General features: G+C 43.4%; 1 protein-coding gene and 1 pseudogene across 1 annotated transcript in view; both read left to right on the forward strand.

Annotated features, from left to right (window-relative positions):
- Positions 1-16,379, forward strand: part of DPYSL2 (dihydropyrimidinase like 2) — a 138,455-nt gene that overhangs the window by 31,226 nt on the left and 90,850 nt on the right. The gene's annotated exons all lie outside the window — the stretch shown is intronic.
- LOC141407576 (proteasome activator complex subunit 2 pseudogene) lies at positions 2,374-3,314 on the forward strand (annotated as a pseudogene).

The raw sequence follows: 16,379 nt of genomic DNA on the forward strand, positions 1-16,379 counted from the left end.
TCTAAAACTGTCTGTAGACACAAGGAAGATCATTTTATAATGATAAAAAGGTCAGTTCTACAGGAAAATATAACAATCGTGTACACAGCCAACATCAGAGCAACTAAATATATTAAGCAAATATTGACAGATCTGAGGATAGGAACTGACAGCAATACATTAATAGTAGGGGACTTCAATACCTCACTTAGGATAAGGGATAGAACATCCAGACAGAAAATCAATAAAGAAACAGCTGACTTGAACAACACTATGGAACAGATGGACCTAACCACCACATGCAGAACTTCTTATCCAACAGCAGAAGTATGCACGTTTTTCTCAGGCACACACAAAACGTTCTCTGGGATAGATCACATATTAGGCCACAAAATGAGTCTTAACAAATTTAAGACATTCAAAATGATTCTAAGTACCTTTTTCAACCACAGTGAAATGTAACTACTAATCTATAACAGCAAGAAAATGGGAAAATTCACAAATATGTGGAAACAAAACACACTCCAGAACAACCATTGGCTCAAAGAAGATATCAAAAGGGAATTTAAAAAGTGTCTTAGCAAGGCGCAGTGGCTCACACCTGTAAGCTCAGTACTTTGGCAAGCAGGTGGGCAGATCACTTGAGGTCAGGAGCTCTAGACTAGCCTGGTTAACATGGTCAGGAGTTCAAGACTGTGCTGGCCAACATGGTGAAACCCCATCTCTACTAAAAATACAAAAAATTAGCTGGGCGTGGTGGCATGCACCTGTAATCCCAGCTACTCGGGAGGCTGAGGCAGGAGAATCGCTTGAACCCAGGAAGCGTAGGTTGCAGTGAGCTGAGATCATGCCACTGCACTTCAGCCTGAGTGACAGTGAGACTCTGTCTCAAAAAAAAAAAAAAATTCTCAACATTGAATTTCCCTGCTCCTTTATCAAAGATAAGTTGACTGTATTTATGTGTGTCTCTGGGCTCTCTGCTTTCTTCCCTTGATCTGTTTGTCTTGACAACCATACCTTTATAGTAAGTCTTGAAGTCAGGAAGTATCTGACTAGTTCTACTCCTTCAATTTCATGTTGCCTATTCTGGGTCTTTTGACTTTTCATATAAACTTTAGATTTCATTTGTTGAAATCCACAAACAATTTGCTGGCATTTTGACTGGGATTTTGATTGTGTTGAATGTATAGATCCAGTTGGGAAGAACTGATATCTTGACAATATTGTCTTCCAATCAATGAACATGGGAATATTTCTCCATTTATTTAGTTCTTCTTTGATTTTGTTCATCAAAAAATTATAGGCTTCCTTATACAGATCTTGGATGTGCGTGTTAGGCTTATACCTAAAGATATCATTTCGTGGTTGCTCATGTAAATTGTATTGTGTTTTTAATTATAAATCCCACTTATTCATTGTTGGTATACAGGAAAGCAATGGACTTTTATATATTAAACTTGTATCTTGCAATTTTGCTACAACTCCTTATCAGTTCCAGTTTTTTGTTGATTCTTTTAGACCTATGTAGATTACACCATCTGCTCAACAGATATCAAAAATATTAGCATTTTGGTGTATGTCTTTATAGAGTCTTTTAAAAATAAATTAGACACATTTACATTTATTATGTGTATATACACATAATTGTATGTAACATAAATGTTACATAATTGGGATTCAGTGAGAAGGCTTTTAATTTCTTATCTGAGGTGCTACGTACTTGTGAGTTATGACTTCTATTCTCACAACAAGAAAAATCCTGCAGAAACCAAAAATCAACAACTCTTTATCAGTCAGATGATTGAGGTCACAAGGCAAGACACTTCACCTACAATTGGCAAGAGAAGTTAATACACAGAATCAAAGCTTACTGGAGGCCAGGAGCGGTGGCTCATGCCTGTAATGCCAGAACTTTGGGAGGTCGAGGTGGGTAGATTGCTTGAGCCAAGGAGTTGGAGGCCAGCCTGGGCAACATGGCGAAATCCCGTCTCTACTAAAAATGCAAAAATTAGCCGGGTGTGGTGGCACACACCTGTAATCCCAGCTACTCGGGTGGCTGAGGCAAGATAACTGCTTGAACCCAGGAGGTGGAGGTTGCAGTGAGCCAAGATTGTGCCACTGCACTCCAGCCTGGGTGACAGAGAGAGACCCTGACTGAAAAAAAAAAAAAAGCTTACTGGAGCAGAAGCCCACTGCAGTAACAAGAACCAGATTCCTTTTACTCAGTACATTGTATCTGTCCTTCAACAAAAAATGACAGGGCAAATTGAAAGATGAAAAACAATCTGAGGAGACAGAACAAGCATCATAACCAGACCCAGATATTGTAGAGATTTTGGATAGCCTGACAGGGAATTTGAAATAACTATGGTTAATGTGTTAAGGCCTCTAATGGAAAAAGTGAAAAACATGCAAGAACAGATGCATAATATAAGCAGAGAGATGGTAACTTTAATAAAGAATCAGGACTAGCCGGGAGACCAGAGATCTAGCACCTGGAGCAGCATGGCCAAGCCTTGTGGAATGCACCTGAGTGGGGATGCCTGAAAGCAGGTGGAGGTCTTCAGGCAAAATCTTTTCCAGGAGACTGAGGAATTCCCCTATAGATTCTTGCCACAGAAAATCGTATCTGAATCAGCTCTTGCAAGAGGACTCCCTCAATGTGGCTGATCTGACCTCTCTCTGAGCACCACTGGAATCCCCATCCCAGACCCTCTATCCAAGAATGATGAGTTGGAAACAGATAAGCAGGCGAAGAAAGAAGTCTCCCCTGGCATGAGAAGGTCCTGTTCCTGTTTCCCTGGTTAAGACGGAAGTCTGGACTCTCAAAGAGAAATGCATTCTGGTGATCACACAGATCCAGCATCTGATCCCCAAGATTGAGAATGGACATTATTTTGGGGTATCACTCCAGGAGAAGATGCTAGAAAGGATGAATGCAGTCAAGACCAAAGTGGAAACCTTCCAGTCAGCCACGTCTAAGTACTTCTCCGAACACGGAGATGCTGTGGCCAAGGCCTCCCAGGAAATTCATGTAATGGATTATTACCAGGCCTTGGTGCACAGGCAAGATGAGGCACCCTATGGGGAGATTGAGGACACCGCGCTTGACCTGAGGGTTTTCTATGCTGAGCTTTATCATAATTTCAGAAGCAACCTGGAGAAAATTGTCAACCCAAAGGGTGAAGAGAAGCCATCTGTGTACTGAGTCCAGGGCTAGAAGAGAAATAAATGACTTACACTTTGTGTGGATTAAAAAACAATAATCAAGGCCTTTTCCTCTCAGAAGTCCCCTCTCTCACACTAGAGAGAGAGAGCTGTTTTCCTTTCTCTTTCTTTTACCTATTAAACCTCTACTCCTAAACTCCTAACAGTAATAATAATAATAATAATCAGGCCATGTGTAGTGGCTTATGCCTGTAATCCCAGCACTTTGGGAGTCTGAGGCAGGAACATTGTTTGAGTTCAGGAGTTCAAGACCAGCCTAAGCACTATAGTAAGACCTCCTCTCTTAAAAAAAAAAAAAATCGCCAGACATGGTGGTGCATGCCTGTGGTCCCAGCTACTTGGGAGGCTGAAGCAGGAGAATCACTTGAGCCTGGTGGTCGAGGCTGCAGTGAGCTGTGATTGTGCCATTGCACTCCAACCTGGGTGACAGAGTGAGACCTCATCTCATAAACAAAACCAAACCAGACAAAAAATAGGCCGGGTGCAGTGACTCATGCCTATAATCCCAGCACTTTGGGAGGCTGAGGTGGGCAGATCATTTGAGGTCAGGAGTTTGAGACCAGCCTGACCAACATGGGGAAGCCCCGTCCCTACTAAAAATACAAAAATTAGCTAGGGGTGGTGGCAGGTGCCTGTAATCCCAGCTATTTGGGAGGCTGAGGCAGGAGAGTCACTTGAACCTGGGAGGCGAGGCTGCAGTGAGCCGAGATCATGCCACAGCGCTCCAGCCTGGGTGACAGAGCGAGACTCTGTCTCAAAATAATAATAATAATGATAATCATCATCATCATCAAAAGGATATGCTAGAAATAAAGAAAACACTATACTAGAAATGAAGAATGCCTTTTATTTGATTGATCAAGAGGCAGGACACAGCCAAAGAAAGAATCAGTGAGCTTGAAGAAATGTCGGCAGAAACTTCCAAAATGGAAATGCAGAGAGAGAAAATAATGAAAATGACAGAACATAATATCCAAGAAATACAGGAAAATTATCAAAGATTTAACATATGTATAAAGGTGATATTAGAGGGAGCAGAAAGAGAGAAAGGGACAGGGGACATACTGGAAGCCATAATGACTGAGAATTTCTCAAAATTAATGATAGACAGCATACCACAGGTACAGGAAGCTCAGAGAACATCAAGCAGGATCAGTACTACAAAATCTATCCCTGGGCATATCACATTCAAGCTGCAGAAAATCAAAGACAGCAAGAAAACCTTGAAAGAAGTCAGAAATAAAAAGCACTTTATAGATAGAGGAGCAAGGATAGTATCATACTGGATTTCTCTTGAGACCCATACAAGCAAGAAGAGAGTGAAGTGAAAGAAGTTGAAAGAAAAAACCACCAACCTAGAATTTTGTATCCAGCAAGATTGTCCTTCAAAACTGAATGATAAATAAAGACTTTCCCAGACAAATAAATGTTGAGGGAATTTGTCACCAGACACTGCAATAAATGTTAAAAGAAATGCTTCAGAGAGAAGGAAAATGACATAAAAAGAGACTTGGATCTACTTAAAGAAAGGAAGAGTGTTAGAGAGAAATAAATGAAGGTAAAATAAAGTAAATAAAGTCTTTTTTAAATTCCTGATTGATCCAACAGATAACTGTTTGTCCAAAATAGCAACAGAAACAATAATAATGTATTTGGTAGTTACAGCTTATGGATAAATTAAATAATTAAATAAGGGAAAGTAACAATACAAGGGATGGGAGCATTGGGAATAGTCTGCTCTAAGGTATGTGCATCAGCTGTGATGAAGTGGTATAGTATAATTTGAACATGGACTTGGATTGGTTGTAAATGCTCCACATCATACGTCATCAGGGAATTGCAAATTAAAACAACAATCAGAACGGGCACGGTAGCTTATGCCTGTAATCCCAGAACTTTGGGAGGCGAGGTAGGCGGATCATCTGAGGCCAGGAGTTTGAGACCAGCCTGGCCAATATGGCAAAACCCTGTCTCTACTGAAAATACAAAAAAAAAAAAAAAAAAGAAAGAAAAGAAAAGAAATAGCCAGGCATTGTGACACATGCCTGTAATCTCAGCTACTCAGGAGGCTGAGGCATGAGAATCATTTGAACCTGGGCAGTGGAGGTTGCAGTGAGCCAAGATCACACCACTGCACTCCAGTCTGGGTGACAAAGCAAGACTCTCTCTAAAACAAACAAACAAACCCCACAACAATGAGATACCAGTACACACCTGTTAGGATGGCCAAAATTCATCCTGGATTTTCATGTGTAGTGGCATCTCATTGCATCGTCACCAGCAATGAATGAGAGTTCCTGTTGCTCCACATCCTGACACCAAATGCTGGTGAGGATGTGAGCAACAGGAACTCATTCATTGCTGGTAGAAAAGCAAAATGGTGCAGCCACTTTGGAAGACAGTTTGGCAGTATATTACAAAACTAAATATTATCTTACCATATGATCCTGCAATCGTGCTCCTTGGTATTTATTCAAAGGACATGAACACTTATGTCTAACAAAAATCTCTACAGAAATGTTTATAGCAGCTTTATTCATGATTACATGAACTAGAAATCTACCAAGATGTCCTTGAGTAGGTGAATGGATAAACAACCTGTGGTACATTCAGACAATGGAATATTACTTGGTGATAAAAAGAAATGAGCTACAAGTCATGAAAAGAAATGAAGGAACCTTAAGTGTGTATTGCTGAGAGAAAGAAGCCAATCTGAAAAGGCTACATATTGTGATTCCAACTCTATGACATTCTGCTAAAGCAAAACTGTGGAGTCAGTAAAAAGATCAGTGTTTGCCATGGGCTTGGGGAAGGGGTGAGTGGAAGAGAGCAATAGTAGGTAGAGCACAGGTGATTTTTAGACAGTGAAACTCTTCTACAAGATACTGTGGTGGTGGATACGTCTTATTACCTTTTTAAAACCATAGAATAGACAAACACCCAAGAGTGAGCCCTAATGTAAACTGTGGACGTCAGTGAATAATAATGTAACTGTACTGCACTTTGGAAGGCCGAGGCGGGCGGATCACAAGGTCAGGAGATCGAGACCATGGTGAAACCCCGTCTCTACTAACAATAGAAAGAATTAGCCGGGCGCAGTGGCAGGCGCCTGTAGTCCCAGCTACTCGGGAGGCTGAGGCAGGAGAATGGCGTGAACCCGGGAGGCGGAGCTTGCAGTGAGCTGAGATTGCGCCACTGCACTCCAGCCTGGGCGACAGAGCGAGACTCCGTCTCAAAAAAAAAAAAAAAAAAAAAAATAATGTAACTGTATTGGCTCATCACTTGTAACATATGTATCACACTAATGCAAGACGTTAATATATTAGTAATAGGAGAAACAGTGTTTGCCTTGTGGTGGGGGGAGAAAGGATATGTGGGAATCTTGTTACTTTCTGCTCTTTTTCTGTAAACCTAAACTGCTCTAAAAAATAAAGTCTATTAATTTAAAAAGATGGGGTCCTAATGTATAAACTCTGTTGTATCTTGCTCTTTGTATTTAATAATATGTTGCACACATTAAAAAATAGTCATATGGTTAGATACACCATGAATTTAAGCAATTTTCCATTGTTTTTACTATTTTTAAAACTATTTATTTATTTATTTAGACAGAGTGTTGCTCTGTCTTCCAAGCTGGAGGGCAGTGGCGCCATCTCGGCTCACTGCAACCTCCGCCTCCTGGGTTCAAGAAATTCTCCAGCCTCAGCCTCCCGAGTAGCTGGGACTACAAGCGCATGCCGCCATGCCTGGCTAACTTTTTGTATTTTAGTAGAGTCGAGGTTTCACTGTGTTGCCCAGGCTGGTCTTGAACTCCTCAACTCAGGCAATCCGCTCGCCTCGGCCTCCCAAAGTGCTAGGATTACAGGTATGAGCCACTACGCCCAGTTTAAACTATTTCTAGTAGTGCTAGGAAGAACTTTCATAAACATGACTATTTGCCCATTATTTCCTTACAATAAATTTACAGAAAAGAAACTTCTGTATCAAGGGTTATGGACATTAAACATTTTAATCATATTTCCTTCCACAAAGATTGTACCAATTTACATTCCTGTGAAAGAAATGAAAGAGCTCATTGCTTCACACTTTGGTTAACATTTAGTACAGTATTTTCAATCTTTTCAGGCTCCATCTATTTAACATCTAAAATACAAGATCTCAATTTTTAAAAATTGTCCTTTAGTAAAGTTAAACCTATTTTCTTATATTTACTGAGCATTTAATTTCTTCTTTTATGAGTGGCTGGTTCATGTGCTTTTCTTAGTTCTTTAAGCAATTTGGAATATTCATCTTTATGATTCATAAAGAGTTAATTAAGGATATTCACTCATAGGTTTCAAATATTTATTTCTTAATTTATCTACTTTTAAATTTTATGTATATTAAGACATTTAAATTTTCTATATCATCGGCTCTATTGATCTTTTCCTTGATGGTTTCTTGCTTTGATGTCAAGGTTTCCTCTACCCACCCCAAGATCTTTTATACTCTAGCTTGTATTAAATTCAGCAAGTTTCAACAGGAGGTCAGGGTTGCAGGGAGGAGTCCCCTGGGATTGCAGTCCTTTGTGATGTCTCAGTAATCCCACTGCTCATTCCTAAATTCACCAACCATGCCTGGAGACCACGTTCCCATCTCAGCGTGCTGAGCTGAAACATTGCACAAAAGTCCTTCCTCCACTTTCCTTTGCGTCACATCCCAGCTCTGCCATGGCTAGTCCATGGGAGATAATCTGATATGCTAAGTAGAGTTGGTTCATCAAAAGACAGGGTGTAATCATTAATCAGGAGCAGACACAACCATGCCCGACGGCCTTGGCAGCTCACTCTGCCTGAACCTGGGTGGCAGGGGCTGTGTGTTTAGAACTTTCACAAAGCAGGGTATATTTCCATTCTCCAGGTCAGGCCTTCCGTGGATTATTTACAGATGAGGAATAAGACAAGCCTTAGGATACTTGTAGACAGAGCCCAATCAAAGGATTTATTTTCACTTTATTCTCTATCTAAGATTACATGTAGCTTTTATTCACAATGATTACAGCCCTCTGCTGGTGGGATGCATCTATCTGCAGGCCTGGGAAGTTCTGGACCTCCATTTACTTGATGTTGAAGGCAGACATAAATGAGTCTGTGCACAGCTCACAGCTCACAGCTCACAGCCAGGCTCTGTGGGGAAGCCTGGCTTCCTTTTTAGGGGAAGGATTTGAGGGCTTCCTCTCTCCCAAGCAGCAAGAATGGGTCTTCGTGATACCCAATATCTCACTTGAGCCAGGTTCATCTCTATGCTTTAACAGAAACATTAAAACAGTAAGCAGCCATCATTTTTGGGCAGATGGAGATTTCCTACTGGTATTCTCCAAATATTAACATCCTCTGTCTCTGCAATACGTATAACTTTATCCTTTTAATAAAGGTGCATGTGGACGTTAGTATGATCTATGTAAATATAATCACCAGCAGTTACAATGTGCTGATTCCACCCATTTTCCAACCAGAAAGGAAAGAAACATCATTAATCATATGATGAGTGTTTGTCAGGCCTCCAAGTCTAAAGAAGAATTTAAATTGAGCTAGAGGAAGGGAAGTTGTAAGAGAGCAGCTGTCCACAGTTATTAATGGTACCTTACACTACACAGTTGCTGCCACATCCATCATTATCTCACCCTCCGCCTGCCCTCAGCAGCCTTGAAAGAAGCAGGGGGAGGGATGGGGAGGGGGTGAGAATGAGAAATGCACGACTCTACTGGAGTTGGTCATTGGGCATTTCTGAGTTGATGCCCATGGGATGTGGGAGTGGTTATATTGCCTCTCAGCAGCCTTAGCCAACCACTCCTGCTTTCTTGAAATACCCTCCGTTCTTGGTGTCCAATACTCTGCCTCTCTCTGGCCACTCTTTCTGAGTCTTCTTTGCAGACCATCCTCTCTTTAGTTGAATCAGAGATATCAGGACTGACCCTCTTCTCTCCACCATTACCTCGTCCTCCGCTGGTGTCACACAATTCTTTGACTTGATTACCAGCCGTGAGTGGATGTTCCTAAATACACATCTTAAGCCCCAACTTCTCACTTGAGTGCCTTATGATTTCCACTCGGATGTCTGAAAGGCATCTCAAGTTACCATGGCCCCAGTGGAAACCATCCCCCAATCAAGTGGAAATCCTGATCAGCTCCCCCATAATCCCATACCCCCACTTTACCCCGCTCCTCATTTGGTCTTTCTTACATCCGTTAATACAGCAGTCCCCAACCTTTTTGGCACCATGGACCAGTTTCATAGAAGACAGTTCTTCCATGGAAAGAGGGACTGGGGGATGGTTTTGGGATGAAACGGTCCCCAGATCATCAGGGCATTCGTCAGATTCTTATAAAGAGCACGCAACCTAGATCCCTCCCATGTGCAGTTCACAATAGGGTTCGAGCTCCTGTGAGAATCCACTGTCCGGCTGATCTGACAGGAGGTGGAGTTCAGGTGGTAATGCTGGCTCACTTGCTCTGAGGCCCAGTTCTTAACAGGCCACGGACCGGTACTGGGCTGCAGCCCAGGGGTTGGGGACCCCTGTGTTAATGTACCACCATTCACATTTGAATCAATTTCCAAATCTAGAGTCCACACTCGATATTATAGTTTTATTTATATACCACCATTCACTTTGATTCAATACCCAAATCTAGAGTTCACACTTGATAGTTTTCTCCTACTTACTCCACATCCAATCTATTGGTGACTTTTATTGGCGGCAGAAACAAGAGTGGATAAGAGGAAGGACACACACTGGTCAGGCTGCAGAGCTTGATTCCTGGCTCTGCCACGTGTGAGTTCTGGGTCCTGAGGAAATTTCCTTAATCTCACTTTGTTTCCACTCTACCTCACAGAGCTGTTGTCAGGATTAAATGTATTCTGAGGCTTAACCAGAGTTAATACTTGCAAAGCACTGAGAACAGTGCCTGGCCCAGTAATTACTGCAAAAGTGGTAACTATTATTATTGCCTCCAACATAAATGACACTTCTGTCTATTTATCTCAAGTGCCCTTGCCCTGGTCTTAGCCACAATCCACTCTCACCTTCTTACTGGTTGCCTCTCTGTGACCCTTGAACCACCACATTACAGCTGGAATAATATGTAAAAAGTATGAGTCAGATTTTGTTGTTCCTAATTAGAGTGCTTTAATGGTTTCCTTTTAAACATAGAATAAAATCCGGCCGGGTGCGGTGGCTCACGCCACCCACCGTAATCCCAGCACTTTGGGAGGCCGAAGTGGGCGGATCATGAGGTCAGGAGATCGAGACCATCCTGTGAATGGTGAAACACCATCTCTACTAAAAATACAAAAATTAGCCGGGCGTGGCGGCGCCTATAGTCCCAGCCACTTGGGAGGCTGAGGCAGGAGAATGGCGTGAACCCAGGAGGCAGAGCTTGCAGTGAGCCGAGATCGCGCCACTGCACTCCAGCCTAGGTGACAGAGTGAGACTCTGTCTCAAAAAAAAAAAAAAAAAAAAAAGCGTAGAATAAAATCTGAATTTGTTTCCATGGCCCACAGTCCTGTAGATGTGGTCCCTGCCTGCTGCTTTAACTTCAGTTGTACAAAGCAGATGTTACTGTGCAACAAATAGCCCCAAAATGTAGTGGCAAAGACCAACAACAGTCTTATTGTGCTCATGGATCTTGTGGATCAGGAATTTGAACACAGTAGAGCAGGGATACGTTGTCTCTGCTCCACGATGTCTAGGCCATTATCTGGGAAAACTTGAATGGCTTTGGGTGACCTGAACAACTGGGGTGGAGTCCTCCAGAGTCTTTCTTATTCATGTGTCTGTCACGTTGGCACCATGGCAGGAAGGCTGGGCTGCGGGGGACTCTCTGCTGGAATTCCTACATTGGTCTCTCCATGGCTTGAGCTTCTTTACAGCAGGGTGGCCTTAGGGTAGCTGGATTTCCCACACCTGTGTCCGAACTCAGACCATGCTTTCTGTGACCTGTCCTTGGGAGGCATCTCTTCTGTCATACTCTACTGGTCAAAGCAGCCAGAAGCCCACCCAAATTCAAAGGGAGGGCATGTAGACCCCACCTTTCATAAGGAGGATGCCAAAGAATTTGTGGCACGGTTTTTAAAGGGCCACACTCATGTCTATCACTCTCTCTTGCTCACAGTTCTCCAGTCGCACTAGACTCTTTTCTGTTCCCAAAACACTCCACCTCATCCTAATCTCAGTCTTCCATGTTTTTGTTTTCTCTTACATAAACTCTCTTCTCCCAGATGGCTTCCTCCTTCTCATCTTGGTCCAAAGACGAAGTCTTCCCTTTTAATTAACACATTGAGTCAGAAACTTTGCTGCAAAAAAATGAATTGAAGCCACAATATCTTTTTCCAGACATGAAGTCCTGAACTCAGCTCCCGGACACCACGTTCTGCTAATTCCTTCAGAGGCTAAGTCTAGAACTCTGCTGCCTGAGGCTAAGTCCAGAATTTTCACTCCAGAGGCAAAGTCTGATTTTTGCTCTTGGGACTAAATCCCCACTTAAATGTCAGATCCCCAGAAAGACCTTCCTAGACAACCCTGTCTAAAGTACCTTTTTCACCTCTCTATCCTCTGTTTATTTCCTTGATGGCACTGACCACAATCTGAAGTTATCCTGTGTATTTGTTTCTTTACCGATTAATTAAATGGCTACCCCCTTGTAGAAGGTAACTTCCATGAGGACAGAGGTGTTGTAGGTTTTTTCACTATCATATCCCTTGGCACATAGAAGTCACTTAATGTAACCTTGCTGAATGAATGAATGAATGAGTGAGTGAATGAATGAATGAGTGAGTGAATGAATGAATGAAGTGTGGAAAGGGTCAGGAATAAAGCTTTGGAAGTCAGAAATATTTAGGTAGTTGTTGAAACTATGGCAGAGAAAGAGGCTTAGGAGACAACCTCAGGGATCACTGATATTTAAGATTGGGTAAGAGGAACTCAATGAACATTTGGAAAGAAGAGTCATAAAAGCATGAAGAGAGCCAGAAAAAAAGGCATCACAGAAGCAAGGGAAGGGAAGTTGGAAGAAAAAACGTAGAGGCAATAATGTTAAGTATCACAAAGAGCTCAGTTAAAATAAAGATCACAAAGTGTACGTTAGCTTCCAATTAGCATGCTAATTGCCCAGCATTTCTAATGGAGTCAGGGGAAGAGGCCAACTGTAGTGGGTTGAGAAGCAAATGGAAGTTGAAGTTGAGACAGTGGAGGTCAGGAGTGTACGCTAATCATTCCTGAAGCTTAACCATGTAGGAACAGCAAGGGAGGGCAATCGTGGTGAGGAGCACAGGGCCAGGGAGATGGGAACGGCTGAGGGAGGTTTCCAAGCTCAACGGACTGAGGGGTGGAGAGGAAGACTTCGAGATCGGGGAGTAGGGCGGGGTGGGAAACAGCATGGATTTGGGAATAATCCTTGAATGGGCTGACCTCTTCCTATGAGACCTAGGGAAAGAGAAAAGAGGGTTGTGCATGATGCTGTCTTACAAATCCTTATTCCATTTGTGATTCCTCGTTCAGCACTGGGCTCTCCAGCCAGACTGAGCTCATGAGAACATGATTGAGGATGACCCAGGAAGCATGGCAAAGGTGGTGACAGCTGCAGAGAGGTGTGAGAGGGTGGCCAGGTCAAGGACCCGTGGGAAGTCTTCAGGGGAAGCTCTTTTGGAGAGATCTGTCCCAATTTCTTTCTAAAATAATTTTAAAAAAAATTTCAATAGCTTTTGGGGTACAAGTGGTTTTTGGTTACGTAGATGAATTGTATAGTGGTGAAGTCTGAGATTTTAATGCACCCATCACCCGAGGAGTGTACATTGTACCTAATGTGTAGTGTTTTTTTATGCCTAGCCCCCTTCCCACCCTCCTTCTTCTGAGTTTCCGAAGTCCATTATATCACCCTGTATGCCTCTGTGTACTCATAGCTTAGCTCCCACTTATAAGTGAGAACATACAGTGTTTGGTTTTCCATTCTTGTGTTACTTCACTTAGAATAATGGCTTCCAGCTCCATCCAAGTTACTGCAAAAGATATTATATCATTCTTTATCATTCTGTTTTATGGCTGAGTAGTATTCCATGGTGTATATGTACCACATTTTCTTTATCCACTCAATGGTCAGTGGGCTCCTAGGTTGGTTCCATATTTTTGCAACTGTGACTTCTGCTGCAGTAAACATATGAGTGCAGATGTCTTTTTGATATCATGACTTCTTTTTGTCCCAATCTTTAATGCAGTATGAGTGTTCTGTAGCTGCTCCCACAGAAGTGGTGAAGGAATAGTGAATTTTAGGGCTGCACCAGGATTGGGAGGTTGCAGGGTAAGAGTAGCGGAATGATGCTGCTGGTGACAGTGGTCCAAGCAATGAATGAAGAGTGTGGCTCATCACGTCTTGATAATGTGGTGAGGAGATGAGGACTCAGATAGCCCTGGGAGTGAATGGCTAAAGATAAGGGCAGGCCAAGGTCACAGGGGTCAGCAAAGTGAAGGAACTGAGAGTAGGTGTATTTCACACAAATTTTAAATTCAAACAGGATTAAGTTAGGAGTTATGGTAGAAAGAATACTGCTGCTATGATAAATAGACTCCACTATATATAATGACTCAAGCACAAAAGGAGTTTATTTGTGTATCACATAATAGTTCAAGGTAGGTGTTTCTGTTGAATGGGCGGAGAAAGGTGCAGGGTCCCTGCTCCATGCAATTAACTGGAAAGTCAAGCTGCTGGTGGTTCTAACATCTTCAACACACAGCTCTCAAAGTTGTCTGGGCAACCGTCATCCTGTCAGCTTGCAGAAAAAGCCTGGAGGAGGAAGAGGCAGTTGTCTATGTTCCAGGCCTTGAAGAGATGCACTGCGTTGGCTAGAACTCTGTCACATCTCACTGCCAAGGAGGGTGGGAAATGTAGTCCAGTTGTGTGTCCTGGAAAAAGAGGAGAGCCTTCATGGATTTCATGAAGAGCTAGTGGCCTCTGCCACATCTCAGTGCCAGATAAACATGGAAAAACCCAGCTGATTATGTCCTGAATAAATGTGCAGAAGTGTCCTGGAGTCAGAGATGACAGTACACAGAAGGGCAGGGCTTCTGCAAGCTGATGAGAGAGTGATGGTCTGGAAATGACCTTGCTGGGTGGACAGATGGAGTACAGAGAAGTCAGACAAATCTTAGGGGAGGACCTGGGGGATGAGCAGGCTCTGGTTGATGTCTCTTGGAAGGGGCCTGGGCTCAGACACAAAAATCACAGGATCCCCCTCCCGCAAAGGGGCCCTGCAGGAGAAAGGAGGGGATTCTAAACCTGAGGGAATTACCCGGTTGCTTACTGTGAAATGCTGCATATTTTCTCAAAGAGAAAATACCTAATAATAACTCTTGGACGATAGGGCCTTATGACACGCATGTCCTCTTTGGACTTGATTACAAACTGAACAGAGGGTGGTTGACAAAGCAGTGGGGCTCATAGGACTGAAGGGCAGGTAAGGACACTGACAACAGCCTCAAGGCAAACCTCTCACAGGCTTGACAGGAGGGAAAGGAGTAGATGATGAGAAGAAAGAGAATAGAAAAGAAGCCACCCACAGTCCTCCTAGAAACTTTAACTAAATGGATGAGGCCTAAGACAGGACCTGGTTGTAAATTTTGTGCTTCGGAACGTTATGTTAGACTCCAGTCCCAGTGTGACTGCATTTTATAATGGGGACATTTGTGTAATGTGTTTATTCATCTATCCATTGTGCACCTGCCTACCCACCCATCCGTCTATCCATTCACCCATCATCTGTCTATCCATCTACCTGAGTGTCCATCCTTCCATCATCCATCTGTTCCATCCACTCTTCTATCCATCCACTTTTTCATCCATCCATCCACTCATCATCTGTCTATCCATCTATTCAATCATCATCCATCTATTCGTCCACCCACCCCTCGATCTATCCACCTACCCACTCACCCATCCGTCCATCCATTTGTCCACCCACACATCCATCCATCCATCCATCCATCCACCCACCCACCCACCCACCCACCCACCTATCCATCCATGCATACAAACATCCATCCATCCATCCACCCACCTGTCCATCCACACATCATCTGTCTATCCATCTATGCAAGCATCCATCCATCCATCATCCATCTATCCATCCACCACCCATTCATTTATCCATCCATCCATCCATCCATCCATCCATCTGTCCATCCATCCATCCACCTACACATCCATCCAATTATCCATCCATCCATATGAACATCCATCCATCCATCCATCCATCCATCTATCCATCTGCCCACCCACTTATCCATTCATCCATCCACCCCACCAATCTGCCATCCATCCATCCATCCATCCATCCATCCATCCATCCATCCATCCATCCTTCCTTTCAGAATTTGTTTGCCTATTACATGCAAGGCCATATGGTGGGTGCTGAAGAGAAAGAAAGTATAGTCTTTGTCTTCAAGATGCTTACTGTCTAAGAGAAGGAGACACTACAAGGAAATAGTCCAGGAGACTGCTTTGGCCCTCTGCCAAGAGTCTGTACAGACCCCAGTGAGGGCATAAGAGAAGGAGCAGCCAGCTGGACCTGAGGGCTAAGGAATGGTTGCAGAGAGGAGTGATGGTGTGAGGGGTCTGGGTACACTCGGAGAGGCAGGCATGTGAGCGCAAGTGTGGAGCCGCAAACAGCCTGGCACACTCAGGGAATGCAAAGATGGTGCCCCCGGTGAGGTAGTGGCCTTAGACGGAGAGGAGGAGAGATGAAGGGCATCAATTCCCACTTAGTCTCTCCAGGCTCCAGTGTTATTTTCTTCCATCAGTGCCCTGTCCTTTTAAAGTGCCTTATTTTTTTTTTTTTTTTTTAAGACGGAGTCTAGCTCTGTTGCCCAGGCTGGAGTGCAGTGGTGTGATCTCAGCTCACTGCCAGCTCCGCCTCCCAGGTTCATGCCATTCTTCTGCCTCAGCCTCCCAGTAACTGGGACTACAGGCGCCCGCCACTATGCCTGGCTAATTTTTTTTGTATTTTTTAGTAGAGACAGGGTTTCACTGTATTAGCCAGGATGGTCTCGATCTCCTGACCTTGTGATCAGCCCATCTCGGCCTCCCAGAGTGCTGGGATTACAGGTGTGAGCCACTGCACCCGGCCAAAGTGGCCTTTTTACTATT

This window comes from Macaca fascicularis, chromosome 8 (assembly GCF_037993035.2).
Source record: "Macaca fascicularis isolate 582-1 chromosome 8, T2T-MFA8v1.1".
Taxonomy (NCBI): domain Eukaryota; kingdom Metazoa; phylum Chordata; class Mammalia; order Primates; family Cercopithecidae; genus Macaca; species Macaca fascicularis.